At 44.9% G+C, this 8,008-nt stretch overlaps 1 pseudogene; it reads right to left on the reverse strand.

The window, feature by feature from the left end:
- Positions 1-474: 474 nt before the first annotated feature.
- Positions 475-1,300, reverse strand: LOC104862198 (annotated as a pseudogene).
- Positions 1,301-8,008: the final 6,708 nt, after the last annotated feature.

Genomic DNA, 8,008 nt, shown 5'->3' on the forward strand with positions numbered 1-8,008 from the left:
TGGCTGGCTCCAAGGCAGGGTAGATGGCAAACAGGCAATGCAGAGAAGAAACAACATGGCTTGAACAAGGTATGAATAGCAACAAGGGACCTTAGCAATGTCTTTCTGCCCCTTTTATCTTATTCAGACTATCAGGGATAAGGGCAGTGCCAAACTAATCACTCACATATAGTGGTTTAGTAATCACGTGTCCTTAATTCCAGATTTAGCTACCTTTGAAAAAGACTGCATGAGGCTTTGGGGGGACATCTAGACACAAGCCACAACACACTGTCTCAAAACTATGAGACAAAAATAAAAGTGAGACCTACCGGGGATATAGCTTGCAGTGCAGTATCTGCCTGGCAAGCTGAGGCCTAGTACAAAAACAAAACCAAAACCCCAAAAAGCAAGACCCACTGAAATAATTATGAAATAGAGTTCTGAGGAGGTGTGCTCTTCCCCATTGAACCCACAGTCTCATCTCAGTGGCTATCAGTAATACAGAGGTGTTAAATCAAGAACTTGTTATATATCACAACTTAGGCCCAGGGCTGTCAAGATCTCCTGAAGGCCTTCTTAACATCTTATACTGCTTGATTTGAGCAAGTTAAATTCATCTTGGGTTTGTACTATGGATGACCTGGGAGGTAGTTCTAAGTGCACTTGGTAAAGAATGGCTTCCCCTCCACAGACCCCAAAAGGCATTTGCACAATTATCTTGTCATTGTCCACATTCTGCAGGTGGCCCTCTGGCCTGCCAGGGCCTCCTTAGACACTGCTCAGAGAACCTAACTTCATGTTGCCTTGGCCTGCCTTGAAGAACACCAGGTTCTCACAGTGCTCTGCAGGGCAGCCTTGCTGATCACCTGCCAGCCATTGAGCATGAAGGAGGAAGACAGGCTCAGCACCTTCCCACCCTGCGTCAGGTAAGCTGTGAACTTCTTATGGTGCACATCCTTGGGGATGGGCTCCCTGCCAGCGATGACCAACACCAGGCAGTTGTCTGGCCATGGGTCCCTGTGAGTGCTGTCCTCTGACAGCAGGTACAGGAGGTAGCTGTTGGTGTCCACACAGTTCAGGAGGGCCTGGACCTGCTGCAGCCAGCTGGAGGTGTCCTGGGAGCTGGAGCCCACGTAGAGGAGGATGCGGAGTGCCTTCTCCATGGTGTTGGCTCTCCTGCCTCCTCTTTCTAGGCTGAGCCCATCAGAAACTCCCTGCTGGCATTGCAGGGGACCCCAGGAATGTCCTCAGCAGACAAGAACCTCATGAACTCGATGGTGCTGCTCACCAGCTCCAGACACTCATGGCAGCTAGACATGTGCTGATATTGGTGCTCGATGGGGCTGTGGGGTTCACTGTACTCAATGGGCTTGCTGCTTGGCTTGGAGGTACAGGCCTGAGGCCTCTAGGCCATCTTTCCTGTCTCCTGCAGGCTCTATCTCCTGGGAGGGCTTGGTGTTGGGCTGCAGGACTGGGTCTCAGCCAGAGAAGGCCTGGTCTGGGAGCTCCTGCAAAGCAGAGACTTGCAATTGTACCGAAATGATCTTCCGAGGCACCAGCCCCATTCTCCATCTGGAACCTGTCTTCCATGAACACTGCCCCCGGCCTGCCGAAATCATCCATGCTCACTTCTGCAGTTAACTGGTAGGGATGCCCTGGCTAGCAAGCTGAGGGCAGAAAGCAGTCAGACTGTGGGAGAAGTTCAAGCCTGACCGGGCCAGGTGTGCCACACTCCTGTCTCCTGAGCTAACTCAGAGACCTTGCTAAGGCTGAGCTAACTCGCCTAAGTGTGTAGATGCTGGGTCCAACAAGCTACATCTCTGCCCCTAGTCTGTGACTCCTTTGCCTCGCCCAAAAGAAATCACTCCACCGTGTCTCCAGTAAGATATTGCCAAATGTTAAATGCTCCTCCCATGCTCCTCCCCCATGGCTACACCTATATAAGCCTGTGCATTCCTGAATGAAGTGGAAGGGTTCCAGAAATCTCCTGGGAGTCTGCTTGGAGATTCCACACCTTACACTCCAAGTCCAAGCTTCCGAACCTTGTTTCATGAGCAGGCTCACGGACAAAAAAAGCTGGCGCCGAACAGGGACTCCTGTATACTGGGTAACTACTGAAGCTGTGGGTAAGGATCCCTATTATGGGTTATCTCTTAAGTCAAGAATAGCCAGTACAGGCTGCCTTAGTAAAGGGTCCTCATGCTGTAAAGGTGACCGAGGTGTTTCCAGTCCAAACTCAGGCAAGTGTAGGGCCCCCTGAAAGCTCTAAAGATGGCAGACAAAAGCCTCTTTAAAAAGATGGCGCAGGTGGACTGTCTCTTCTGCTTTCTTCTTCCCCAAAGGCCTCAGACCTGCCCACTGGTCTCTCATTTCCTGTCAATTACATGCCCCTGCCAAAACTCCCTCATCACTGGAATAATGGTCAACCAGAAAAGCCCACCTTTTCTGGTCCAACATGGCGGCCTCCACCCTGTGTGCTGCCATCTTACCAATCCCATGGATCTTCTTCCTCTGACTCTGACCTGGACTTGTTGGATGAGGAGGAACAATCCTTTGGTTGGGCCTATTTCCAGCATATTTTCAGAGGGACAAAATGAAACTCTGAGTGTTACTCCGCCTTTCTGGTGATGATGGGCTGTCTGGGAAAAGCACCTTGGGTGCCACACTGCAAAAGTTTGGAAGGATTTCCAACAGGTGGTTCAAGATCATGGGCCTCAGAGCCCATATGCTTTACAATTGTTGGAAAACTTTTCATACGATGTGAATTGCCCCAAAGATTGGTTTGATTTTGCTTGAGCCTGTCTGTCTCCAGGTAACGTCCTTATGTTCAAAGCAATGTATAAAGGTCAATGTGAACAACAGAAATGGCATAATAGCTATGTTGAGGGGAACAGGTCCCTATGCTGATGTTAACTGTCAAGCAGGGCAGACGGCCATCTATTTTGATCAGGTGTGCAACTATGCCCCAACCACTTGGCACCAAATGCCTATTCTGGAGATACGCCAAGCAAGGGCAGACTTATTAAAAAACCCAATGAGTCCTTCCTGATTTCTGCCAAAGGGCTTATCACACTCCCCCTTGTGTTTAAAAATCCTGTGGTAAAAATAGCTATCCCTCAAGCTCCCCTTGTGTTCACAGATGGAAGTCCTACCAAATATGGGCATGTAGCTATGTTACAAGATAAATAGGAAACTATAGTAAAAATCAAGGAAATTTAAATTGCATCTTCTCAGGTAAAAGACTTGGTGGCTATCATCTTTGCCCTTGAAGATTTTATGGAATTGCCTATTAATATCTTCACTGACAGCACCTACTGCACAGCTCTATTACCCGGGCTGCCACACGTGCTATGTAAGACCTTACCCAGAGTCCCATTAGACCTGTTAATCATTGAGACACAACAACTATTAGAAAAAAGAATTCATCCTGTATATGTACAACATCTAAGGTCCCATACTAACCTCCCAGGCCCATTAGGGGAGGGAAATCAATTAATTGATAGAGCCATTAACAGTTTCACTATAGCTACAATAAAAAGGTACAGTAACAAGTCATAAAATTTTTCACCAGTCAGCCCAAATGCCCTATGGCAAATTGATGTTACTCATGTCAAAACACTTGGAAAATACAAATATGTTCATATTTCAATTGATACCTTTTCGGGATTTGCCTGTGCCACAGAAACTACAGGGGAAAAAACAAAAAATGTCATCAGTCACCTCCTCTGTTGTTTCTGTATTATGGGCGTGCCATATAAGATAAAAACTGATAATGGTCCTACATACCCATCTAGGGCTTATAGTGAGCTCATAATTAAATATAACACCAAACATGTAGCAGGAATCCCTTATACTCCTTAGTGACGGGCCATTATTGAAAGATTCCACAATATTTTCAAACAGATGCTACAAAAACAACAAAAAACAAATATTTGGGGTGTTCCAGGATATGTTACATCAAGCCCTTTTTAACTTTAAATTTCCTCACCTTTGACAAAGGACATCAACATTGGCAGCCCCTACATGGGTCAGCAGGTGAAACACCCATGGTGTAATGGAAGGACCCTCTTGTAAACAGATGGAAAGGACCTGATCCACTCCTAATAATTGGTTGAGGATTTGCTTGTGTTTTCCCACAGGATGCAGAACAGCCCATCTGGGTCCCTGCCAGAAATGTCAAACCCCCACACCTCTGGAAGCCAAGATGAAAGGTCTCTACCTGGAAGACTGGGCCTTGCTGGAAGCACCAGAGGAGGATAGAATGCAAGAGCTACTCCCCGGTCACTTGGGGAGCACTCAGTCCTTTAGTTGACCAGTCCATCAATGTGGCACCACCAGGAACCCCTAAACCAGTCCTGGGCCCTACGCTAGTGGTCCTACTCTGTGCAGCCCTCAGTGTGAATTCAACACAGGCTGGTCCTCCTCCCTCCCCCAATCCGCAAATATGGGCCCTGGTAACGAATGCCTCATCACTATTTTTGTTACCATAGATTGGCCTATTATCTCTCTTCCCTTTAGCACTTGTCTGCCTTCCCTTTTCATGTTTATTTTCCTATATCCCACAGACATAGAAGGGTCAGCTACCCAGACCCTTTGAAAATGATTCTTGATTTGTGGACCTCAAGCCAACTGATATCACCCCAATTTTGCTTGACCCCTTGTATAGACTCCCTTTTGTTTAATCATTCCGCTGGTTGGTATCTATATTTAGCTAGAATGCCTCCTGCTATTTGGCTTCCAGTAAATCTTACAAAAGATTGGCAGAATTCAGATCCACTCTTTAACCTTATGCTTCATCCTCACAGTAGATGTGATTTGGGAATCTCTGCCATTGCCGCCAACCAATTGACAAAAAATACCACACAGGCCTTCGGAGAAACCGCCCTACTGTTTCATGATGTCTGTGCTACCATTTTAAATTTATAAACCCAGATAATCTTGTCCGAGAAAAAATTCAATTATTAGAGACTAAGATTCTAAGTCTTTGTCATGCAAATTTCACCCATATTTGTGTTACTCCTTATTGTTGTCAACATTGTAATGATTATAAAAATGTGTCTAATTATATATGAAAAACCTGGGATCCCACATACAATCAACATTTACAAACCCTGACTCATATTATTGTTCAGTTAAATGATACACAGGCTCTTGATGCTGTTACTCTTAATAATATATGAGAGATACTCTGGTCTGGCATTCAAGCTGGGCGGAAAAACCTAAGTACCCAGGCTAGACGATGGATATTGCCATCACCGTATATGTTGACCCTGCTTGAAATTATTTTATTGCTTTTTACCTTAAAAATCAGATGCCTAGCCCATAAAAGGTATAAACAAACTCATAAAAATGTGGTTCTCTTGGCTAAGGCTTTGGAGTCAAAGACAAAAGGGGGAACTGTGGCAGAAGTTCAAGCCTGGCTGAGCCAGGTGCACCACACTCCTGTCTCCTGAGCTAACTCAGAGACCTTGCTAAGGCTGAGCTAACTCACCTAAGTGAGTAGATGCTGGGTCCAACAGGCTACACCTCTGCCCCTAGTCTGTGACTCTTTCACCTCACCCAAGAATAATCACTCCACCATGTCTCCAATAAGATATCACCAAATAAATGCTCCTCCCCAATGGTTGTCCCTATATAAGCCTGAGAATTTCCTGAATAAAGCGGAAGCGTTCCAGAAACCTCCCCAGAGTCTGCTTGGTGATTCTGTGCCTTACCCTCCCAGTCTGAGCTCCAGAACCTTTTTCTGCAAGTGGGCTCACACACAAAACAACATCACACCACTTGATAATAGTTGATAGAGGTTTCAGTCCATAATCGGCTGCAATGGGAGATAGGAATCGCAGAAGAGAAACATGGTTTACACAAAGTAGCAAAGGCAACCAGGGGAGGCACTCTTGTGAACAAGTAATCTATCAGAACTAAGCAAGCAGGCAAGACATCAGTAACCTGACCCTCCAAGACTCTGAGGATGTATGGTTTCCTGATGTAAGTAGCTTTGTACAAGAAGTATGTTGAAAGCCAGGTTATGCAGTTGTCATTTCACAACAGGTCACTGAAGCTAATCTTCCCCCAGAACCTCTGCACAAAAGGCAGAGCTAATAGGGTTTTTTTTTTTGTTGTTGTTGTTTTGTTTTTTGTTTTTTGTTTTGAGACCGGGTCTCTCTGTGTAGTTCAGACTGCCCTTGAACTCACTGTGTAGCCCAGATTGGTCTCAAATTTGCAACGATCCTCCTGCCTGAGCCTCTGGAGTGCTAGGATTACAGGCATGCACCGCCACAACTGGCTTAAGAGCTAATAGTTCTTATTTGGGCATTGGTTTTAGGAAAAGGCAAAAAGTTAAATATCTACACAGACTCCAAATATGCCTTTCTAGTGCTTCATGCTCATGCAGCATTGGGAAAAGGGGGGCTTACTAACTAATAAGCAATCATCTATAAAGCGCAAGCAGGAATTTCTACAAACTCATGGATAAGTCTATTTTCCAAACCAGGATGTAGTCATGCATTGTAAAGGGCACCTAAAAGACATGTCTGAAATCTCCTTGGGAAATCAAAAGGTTGATAAAGAAGCAAAAAGGCAGCCTTATAGACCCTTAAGCCTCTAGCCTTACTGCCAGTTTCTGAGGTACCATTAAAAGCAGTCTATATTCCTGAAGAAGATAAATGTGCCTTAGGACAAGGGGGAATTAAATAGGGGCTCTGGTGCTATAAAAAAAATAAACTGGTCCTTCCCCAAGGGATACAGTGGGAAGCTATAAAAAATACTTTATGATTCCTTCCATTTAGGAAGAGATGCTACATTAGAAATGCTCACTCAAGTTTCCACAAGGACTAGCAGCACCTACCAAGCAGTTCTGCAAAGCTTGCGCATTCTGTGCCTAAAATTACACAGGCAAGCCCTAACCACTTCTTTTGTTAGAACCTGTGCAGAAGACAGAGACATATCCTGGGGAGGACTGACAATTAGACTTTATCTATATGCCACCATGTGGAGGATTTAAACAGATATGGTGTGAATTGATACCTTTACAGGCTGGATTGAAGCCTTTCCTACCCATTTAGAAAGAGCTATGGAGGTAATCAAGGTGCTTCTTAAAGAAATTATCCCCAGATTTGGACTACCCCAATCCCTCCAGAGTGACAATGGGCCTTCTTTTACCTCTTTTTTGTTTGTTTGTTTGTTTGGCTTTTTGAGACAGGGTCTCACTATGTAGTTGAGACTGATCTGGAGCTCACTATGTAGCCCAGGCTGGTCTCAAACTCACAGAGATCCTTCTGCCTCAGCCTCCTGAGTGTTGGGATTACAGGTATGCGCCACCACTCCCGGCTTCTTTTATCTCTTAAATAAATTCAGGAAGTGGCAAAGGCTTTAGAAATAAAGTGCCACCTCCATTCCACCTAACAATCTGAATCTTCTGGAATGATAGAGAGCCAAACAGACTCTAAAGTAAACTCTGGTGAAACTTTGCCAAGAGATGTCAAAGTCCCAGTTCTGATTACTGCCAGTAGTGTTCATGAGTGTTTGTAATATACCCCAAACTGGCCTAAATTTAAGCCCATTTGAAATGTTATATGGGACGCGATTTCTATCCTCTGATATGATAGAAGACCCAGAGACCATGAGACTCTTACAATATTTTATTAATCTGGGCCAAATACAGTAGGCTATCAACATGTATAGGAAAAGAGTCCTGCTAGCTCTTGGACCACAGGGACTACCTAGTGTTCATCCTGGAAATGAAGTGCTTACAAAAAGTTGGAGAGAAGAGACTCCCATAGACCAACTGAAACCAAAATGGAAAGACCCTCCTTTTAGTGATCCTTGCCATACTCACTGCAGTAAAGGTGGCAGAGATGTTACTGGGTTTTGGAGTGCTGGAGTCTCCTGGAGGGTTTCTAGGTTCTTCTTATGTCAAACAATGAATTGAATATGACAAGCAAAAAAAGGGTGACAAAGTTTATTTGAAAAAGTAAAAGTGAAAGGTAAGAAAGTGGCACTGCAGAGTGAACTTGGGCTGAATAAAAAA

The sequence above is a fragment of the Fukomys damarensis genome, unplaced genomic scaffold, assembly GCF_012274545.1.
Source record: "Fukomys damarensis isolate Sample0158 unplaced genomic scaffold, DMR_v1.0_HiC HiC_scaffold_38, whole genome shotgun sequence".
Lineage (NCBI taxonomy): Eukaryota > Metazoa > Chordata > Mammalia > Rodentia > Bathyergidae > Fukomys > Fukomys damarensis.